At 38.7% G+C, this 9,130-nt stretch overlaps 1 long non-coding RNA gene across 1 annotated transcript; it reads left to right on the top strand.

The window, feature by feature from the left end:
- Window positions 1-8,802, top strand: LOC306670626. The gene is made up of 3 exons (XR_013766462.1): window positions 1-307; window positions 3,527-3,599; window positions 8,054-8,802. It is a non-coding gene; the product is annotated as an uncharacterized lncRNA (long non-coding RNA).
- The last annotated feature ends 328 nt before the right edge of the window (window positions 8,803-9,130 follow it).

The following is a 9,130-nucleotide window of genomic DNA, read 5'->3' as shown; positions in this document are numbered from 1 at the left end:
CATGTCCTCAGCCAGGTGATCACGGTCAACATCATGTGGTCGGTGGTGTTGACAGTGTGCACACTTGGGGCAGACGATGGGATGATAATGGCACTTCCGTCTGTGAAGTCCCTCTCAAAAAGCCCCAATCTAATTGTGAGAAAACATCCGTGTAACCCAACCGAGGGACACAATACAGAACTCCTGGCCAGCATTCCTCCAGACTGTCAAGGTCATCCCAGAAAATCTGAGAAACTGTCACAGCCAAGAGGAGCCTAAGGAGACACACAATCAAATGCAGTGCTTGGAACAGACAAAGGACATTCAGGTAAGAATTAATTCAGGCTGAGTTAAGTTAGGATAAATCATATAAAATTAATAATGTGCTTACTTTAGTTAATAGGTATCAATATTAGCTTGGTAATTATGGTAAGAAGCCATACTAACATAAGATACTAATAATGGGGTATAGATGTAGAGTACATGATTACTCTCTGTACTGCCTTCACAGATTTTCCTTGAAATCTATATTTGTTCTAAAAAAGTACTGAAAATTTGGGGCTGGGGTTGGGGCTCAGTGGTAGAGCACTTGCCTAGCATGTGTGAGGCAGTGGGTTCAATTCTCAGCACCACATATATAAATAAATAAATAAAAATAAAGGTCTATGGACAACTAAAAATATATTTAAAAAAAGAAAATTTATTATTAGAAAAATGAAATTTGTGAAGACCAAAGATATACATCAATCCCCATACTTTAAATGATAATATGCTTTTTGCCAGGGGTGGGAGGTGTGGGGGATTACCAGGGACTGAACCCAGGGTTGCTTAAAAACTAAGCCACATTCCCAGCCCCCTTTTTTAATGTTTTATTCTGAGACAGGGTCTCACTAATTTCTTAGGGCCTCACTAAGTTGCTGAGGCTGGTTTGAACTTGTGATCCTCCTGCCTCAGCCTCTGAGTCTCTGGGATTAGAGACATGTGCCACTATGCCCGGCAATAATATGCTTTTCAATCTTTTATTTATCAAGTTGCAAGGTACAATTGTGTTTATAAATACCCAATGATTACTTAGACTATTTTTTTCTGACAAAAATAAGTTATGGCATAATTAGATGTCCTTCATCTAACTTTTAGATTATTCTGTTTCGATGATTTAGAGCTGAGGTTAGCACACTTTTTTTTTCTTTTTTCTTTTCTTTTTTTCTGGGGGCGAGGGTACTGGGGATTGAACTCAGGGGCACTTGACCACAGAACCACATTCCCAGCCCTATTTTGTATTTTATTTAGAGACAGGATCTCACTGAGTTGCTTAACACCTTGCTTTTGCAGAGGCTGGCTCTGAACTTGTGATCCTCCTGCCTCAGCCCCCCAAGCTGCTGGAATTACAGGTGTGCAGCACTGTGCCCAGCAGCAAACTTTTTCTGTAAAGTACCATATCATATGGTCCCTATCACAATAATTCAACTGTCACTGTAGCTTGAAGATAGCCAGAGACAGTTTGCAAAACAGTGGGCATGGCTGTGTTCCATAAACATAAACAAAACACATGTTTTGTTTATTTACAAAAACAACCAGAGGCCAGATTTAACCCATTGACCATAGTTGGCCCCTCCTTCATATGGAGGATCATTTGAACCAAATATTTGTGGAATTTATCAATTTCCCCAAGGGCATCTTGGCTTTCAAATTACTATTTTATAGTGAAGCAACCTATTTGTATCTTTTTCCTTGTAGATTTGTTTTCAATTTTTTTTTTTGTTTGTTTCCAAGGAATATTTATTGATGAGCCCACAAATATAAAAGTGTTTCTAACCACCCTGTGAGAGACATGCTGAAAAAATAGATAGAGATTTTATTTCTTGGGTTTCTGCATATGATTTCACACAGTACAGAGTTTCACAATTGTCAAAATCCTCATTTAATTTCCATGATTTTTTTCTAAATAGTTTCTTTGCATTGATCTATTTACCAATTCTTAGGCCAGGAGTATACTTTAAAATATCATATATATTTATGTGTCAGTAATGTCAGCTTTCTTCAGTTTATAACACATTCTGCTATTAAGAACACGAATTAATCCTCCTGCAATTTTGCTGGCCATGTCTTAGGCCATTGGAAGCCACTGCCAAGGACTGGCCAGGCTGCCTTTAGGTCTTGAAGAGGACTTACCATCTCAAGGGGACATACCACATCAAGAGAGTTTGATCACATTCTTCACTTCTTGAGGAATAACGTGGGCAAAATTTTCTGAAGGGAAAGGCAGAATATTTTTTTTTTTTGGTCCCAGTTGTACTTGTCAAAGCAAAACAAAACAACCAAAAACATCCTTTTCAGCAGGCAGCTATGCTAATCAGTGTGGCCAGACTTCCTGGGGTGCCCATTCCCCGCAACCCTGCTTCCTGCACTGGCCAGGATGTCTGTGGAAGGGTTTTCATTCTTTTACTTTTTAAACACACCTTTATTTTTTGTTGGCAACTGTATTTCTTGTTGGCAATTGTATACATTTATAGGGTACGCTGTGATATTTCAACACTTGTGTACAATGTGTCATGATCAAATCAGGGTAATCGGCATGCCCATCACCTTAGACAGACACCACGTCTTGTGTTAGGGACATTCAAAATCCCTCCATTAGCTATTTGGAAGTACCTGACTCATTTTTGTGGTTCTTCATTCTTAACTAAACTGCCATTTCCAAAAGAATTTCTGTGGAAAGGACATTTTTACTTTTTAAATTTTTGTTTAAAAAATGTTTTCATGGGTGCCCTATAGTTGTACATAATGGTGAGATTTGTTGTTTTGTATTCATACATACCCACAATATAACAATATAATTTGGCCAAGATCACTCCCCAGCTCTTCCCCCTCCCTCCCCACCTCCCACTTGCTGTTCCCTTTTCTCTACTGATCTCCCTTTAATTTTCATGAGGTTATACTAGAATCCTTTTTTCCTTTTTTCTCTCCAGTTTATGAGAGAAACATGTGATTCTTGACCTTCTGAGTTTGGCTTCTTTCACTTAATGTAATGTTCTCAAGTTCCATCTGAAGGGTTATGGAAAATAATATTACTACAAGACAGCCCCTGGGAAAAACAGAAAGACGGTGTGGCTCGGGAGGAAGGAGGGAAATTAGCCAAACATTAAACATCTCCCAGTAAATCCTTTTCCAGGAACAATGGGCCCTGAAGGAAGGAGGTGGATACTGAAGCTGAGCCCTAAAATTGGACCTTCCCCCATTGTCCATTAGTCCTGAACTGAGGCACAGTAAATAGTGAAACTCTGAGAAACAACGAATCCCAGAGGAAGGAGAAAAGCAATGGGCAGGAATTGAGTTCTCCTTCCTCAGGATCTGAGTTCCTGTCTCCTCCCAGTAACAATGACTTTCAAACTTTTTACAACTGCCTTCCTGAGTTAAAATTGTAACCTGCACAATTAGTTCCCTGATGGTCCAGTTGGCATGTCTGCAGGTTCCAATGATTAAATCACCCTCATTGTACCTTATAAAATTCAAACCCCTTCTTTGACCAGTGACCATTTTCCTACAGAAAATGAGCCCCTCCAGTGCCTGACTGATTGATTCCATTGCGGAATAAAAGAAAGCTTGCCGATCCATTTGAGGTCTGTTTCCGTCCCTGTTATTTGTGTTCTCATAATGATGCTGACACTGTGTTGGTTATTTTTCCTGAAAATGATAATTTCATTGTTCTTTATGGCTGAATAAAACTCCATTGTGCATATTACCACATTTAATTTATCCATTCATCCACTGATGGACACCTAGGTTGGTCCCATAGTTTGGCTATTATGAATTGTGCTGCTATAAATGTAGATATGCATGTGTCACTATAGTATGATGACTGTAATTCTTTAGGATAAATACTGAGGAGTGGTGTAGCTGGGGCATAGGTGTTTCTATGCCTAGTCTTTTGAGGAATCTCCATACTGGTTGTACTAATTTAAAGTCCAACTAACAGCATAAAAGTGTTTCTTTTCTTTACATCCTCTCTAGCACTTATTATTGTTTGTATTCTTGATGACTGCCATTCTGGTTGGTGTGAGATGGATTCTCAGCCAAGTTTTATAAGACCTTCAAAGAAAAACTCATTCCAATACTTCTCAAAGTATTCCAGAAAATAGAAAAGGAGGGAACTCCATCAAACTCATTCTATGAAGCTAATATCACCCTCATACCCAAACCAGGAAAAGATACATCAAGGAAAGAAAATTTTAGACCAATATCTTTGATGAATATAGATGCAAAGATCCTTAAAAAATACTGGCAAACCATATCCAAAAACATATTAAGAAGATAGTGCACCACGATCAAGTGGGGTTCATCCCTGGAATGCAAGGTTAGTTCAACATCCATAAATCAATAAACGTAATCCATCATGTCAATAGACTTAAGGATAAGAATCATATGGTTATTTCAATTGATGCAGAAAAAGCATTCAATAAAATACAACACCCCTTCATGCTCAAACCACTAGAAAAAATAGGGATAGTAGGAACATACCTGAACATTGTAAAGGCTATTTATGCTAAGCCCATGGCCAACATCATTCTTAATGGAGAAAAACTGAAAGCATTCCCTTTAAAAACGGGAACAAGACAGGGATGCCCTCTTTCACCACTTCTATTCAACATCGTTCTTGAAATACTAGCCAGAGCAATTAGATGGACTAAAGAAGTTAAAGGGATACAAATAGGAAAAGAGTAACTTAAACTGTCACTATTTGCTGATGACATGATTCTCTATTTAGAGGATCCAAAAACCTCCTCCAGAAAACTTCTACACCTCATAAATGAATTCAGCGAAATAGCAGTTTATAAAATCAACACGCATAAATCTAAAGCATTTTTATACATAAGAGATGAAACATCTGAAAGGGAAATGAGGAAAACAACTCCATTTGCAATAGCCTTAAAAAAAAAAAAACCTGGGAATCAATCTAACCAAAGAGGTAAAAGATCTCTACAATGAAAACTACAAAACGTTGAAGAAAGAATTGAGGAAGACCTTAGAACATGGAAAGATCTCCTATGTTCTTGGATAGGCAGAATTAATATTGTCAAAATGGTCATACTTCCAAAGGTGCTATACAGATTTAATACAATTCCAATTAAAATCCCTATGACAGGGCTGGGGATATAGCTCAGTTGGTGGAGTGCTTGCCTTGCAAGCACGAAGTCCTGGGTTCAATCCCCAGCACAGGAAAAAAAAAAAAAAAAAATCCCTATGACATTTTTCATAGAAACAGAAAAAGCAATCATGAAATTCATCTGAAAGAACATAAGACCCAGAATAGCCAAAGCAATCCTGGACAGCAAGAGTGACGCAGGAGGTATCACTATACCAGTTAAACTCTACTATAGGGTCATAGTAACAAAAATGGCATGGTACTGGCACCAAAATAGACAGGTAGATCAAAGGTATAGGATAGAAGACACTGAGACAAACCCATGTAAGTACAGTAACCTCATACTAGACAAGGGTGCCAAAAACACAATGGAGAAAAGATAGCCTGTTCAACAAATGGGGCTGGGAAAACTGGAAATCCATATGCAGTAAAATGAAACTAAACCCCTATCTCTCACCCTGTACAAAACTCAACTCAAAATGGATCAAGGATCTAGGAATTAGACCTGAGACCCTTCACCAAATAGAAGAAAAAGTAGACCCAAATCTCCATCATGTTGACTTAGGACCAGACTTCCTTAACAAGACTCCTAAAGAGCAAGAAGTAAAATCAAGAATCAACAAATGGAATGATTCAAGATAAAAAGCTTCTTCTCAGCACAGGAAACAATCAGTAATGTGAAAAGAGAGCCTACAGAGTGGGAGAAAATCTTTTCCACACACACTTCAGACAGAGCACTCATCTCCAAAGTTCATAAAGAACTTAAAAAACTACACCCAAAATACAAGGAACCCAGTCATAAATGGGCTAAGGAACTGGGCAGATACTTCCCAGGTGATCAACAAATATATGAAAAAGTGCTCATCATCCCTAGTAATTAGAGAAATGCAAATTAAAACCACCCTAAGATTTCATCTAACTCCAATTAGAATGGCTATTGGGAACACAAGCAATAATAAGTGTTGGCGTGAAAGTGGGGGAAAAGGCACACTCATACATTGCTGATAGAGTTGCAAATTGGTGCAACCACTCTGGAAAGCAGTATGGAGATTCCTCAGAATACTTGGAATGGACCCACCATTTGACCCAGCTATCTCACTCCTAGGTTTATACCCAGAGAACTTAAAATCAGCATACTACAGTGATGCAGCCACATCAATGTTCATAGCAGCTCAATTTCCAATAGCTAGATTGTGGAACCAACCTAGATGCCCTTCAATTGATGAATGGATAAAGAAACTGTGGTATATATACACAATGGAATATTATTCAGGCATAAAGAAGAATAAAATTATGGCATTTGCTGATAATTGGATGAAGTTGGAAAATATCATGCTAAGTGAAATAGGCCAAGCCCAAAAAACCAAAGTCCAAATGTTTTCTCTGATATATGGATGAAAATATATAACGAAGGGGCAGGGTGACGGGGGTGGGGGGAGAAGAATGAAGGAACTTTGGATGGTGTAGAGGAAAATGGTGTGGAGGAGGTGGGAGATAGAAAGATAGTAGAATGAAACAGTATTAACCCTATATATATATATGTGTGTGATTACATGAATGGTGTGAATCTACATTGTATACAACCATAGAAATGAAAAGTTGTACACCATTTGTATACAACAAATCAAAATGCAGAATGCAATCTGTAAAATAAAAAAGATTTAAAAAAATGTATTGGGCTGGGGATATAGTTCAGTTGGTAGAGTGCTTGCCTCACAAGTACAAGGCCCTGGGTTCAATCCCCAGCACTGCAAAAAAAAAATAATAATAATAAAATAAATAAATAAATAAAATAAAATAAAATAAAATATATCACAAGCTGGGTGTGGTGGTGTCTCACGCCTATAATCCCAGCAGCTGGAGAATCTGAGGCACGAAGATAAAGAGTTCAAAGCCAGCTTCAGCAATTTAGCGAGGTCCTGTCTCTAAATAAAATATTTTTAAAAGGGCTGGGGATGTGCTGAATGGTTAGTGCCCCTGGGTTCAATCCTTGGTACCAAAAATTATTTATATGTAAAAAAACCCAAAATAAAAAAACAATGCTTCACAGCCAAAAAAAAAAAAAAAAAAAAAAAAAAAAAAAAAAAAAGGCTTAAAGGTAAAGCGCATTACCCCTCATCACTTGCAACCTGCTATTCATGGAGATGAAGAATTGGACTCCCTCATCAAGGCTACAATTGCTGCTGGTGGTATCCTACATATCCACACATCTCTGATTGGGAAGAAAGGACAACAGAAGACTGTCTAAAGGATGCCTGGGTTCCTTATTATCTCAGGACTCTAATACTCTTAACAGCTGTCCAGGGTTAGTGATTCCGGTGGACTGTATCTCTGTGAAAAAATCCAATTTTGCCTTCTTTGTAATTCTATTTGAGCAAGTTGGAAGTTTAATTAACTCTCCAACCAACCAAATTTCTGCATTTGAGTCTTAATCAGATTTCAGTGTTACTGTGGCTTCAAAGAAGCTATTGATTCTGAAGTAGTGGGTTTTGATTGAGTTGACTGTTTTTAAAAAACTGTTTGGATTTTAATTGTGATGCAGAAGTTATAGTAACAAACATTTGGCTTTGTATAGACATTATTTCCACCCTGGTGGATAAGTTCAATAAAGGTCATATAAAAAAAGTTAAATGTTCAACAATAGGGGAAAAGTGTGTTAGATTATGGCATAGCTATTTGATAGAGCTCTTTCATTAAAATTAAAGTTGTAATATTGAAGATGTATAATAGAGTAAATAAGACAACAGAATATGAATGGTACCTCCTTCATTGGTCTAACAAGCTATGTTAAAATATATATGTAGATGAGAAATTTGGGAACAAAAAATATTAAAAGTTATTTATGGGTAAGTTGGATTATATGTGATCTTCTACTCTCTTATGTTAGATTTTTCTAAAATATTTGCATATTGTATTTATATTTTAACAAAGGAGAAAAGAATGAGGAGAGAGACTGAGACAGAGACAGAGTGCCTCCCAGTGCAGGTCTTGGTGGTGAACACAGTAGTGCCGCCCCCTCTGGCCCTCCATTCAGGCCAACATCCCAGCTCCTCCCAGGAAGGAGGTGAGCAGGAAACTCCTGAAGGGGAGGAGAGGTATTATGGCTTGAATGTGCCCCCCACGATTCATGTGTTGAAAACACCCCCAAATTCATGTTAGTGGTATTTGAAGTTTGGGATATAATTAGGATTCGATGAGGCCTGAGAGTAGGACCTCCATGGTGACATTTGTGGTTTAATAGGAAGGAAAGAGACCTGAGCTAGCATCCTTGTTCTTTCTCATCATGTGATGTTCTCAGCCATGTTATGATACAGTAAGTAGGCCCTCATCAGAGGCTGAGTGGATCCCAGGCACTGTGCTTTTAACCTTACCAGACTCTAGAACTATGTGCTAAATAAACTTCTATTCTTTATAAATTACACAGTCTCAGGTATTTTGTTATAGCAACACAAACCAGACTAAGAGAGAAGAGTCATGACCTGTCCCTTCCTTGCCAACCGCCCTTCTGTCTACCACTAGGTTCCTCCTCCACCTACTCTGGTCCTACATCCTTCAATTCCCTCTCACATCTCAGGATGTGATTGATTAGTCAGTCTTTCTCTGTCCTCTCCCTCTCTGGGGGAAGCCAGCTGCTATGTTGCTGAGCAGTTTCTGCACATGCAGCAAGGAATTGAAGCTCTGGTCAGGGGCCCCATGAGTGGATCTGGAAGCCCTTGTCTGACGCAGTCTTCACTGACACCTCCACTACAACCTCCTGAGAGACCCTGAGTGCAGCCACCTAGCTCAGCTCTCTAAATCCCCCGCCCTCAGAGTGAAATAATAGACACACGTTTTAAGCCCTTCAGTTTGGCAGTAATTTGACAGACGGCCACAGCTGCCAATGTACTCTCTTGCTCCCTTCAGAGATGCTTCCTCCAATAAATCTTTGCGTGTCTCATTCTCATGGTGTCAACTTTTCAGAGGACAGAAGTAACACAGGTGGAAAGAGATGATAGTAAAAAGAGCCAA

Source organism: Sciurus vulgaris, assembly GCF_902686455.1.
Source record: "Sciurus vulgaris genome assembly, chromosome: 10".
Taxonomy (NCBI): Eukaryota; Metazoa; Chordata; class Mammalia; order Rodentia; family Sciuridae; genus Sciurus; species Sciurus vulgaris.
Note: the sequence above shows the minus strand (reverse complement) of the source record. Positions and strands in the feature narration are given on the sequence as shown.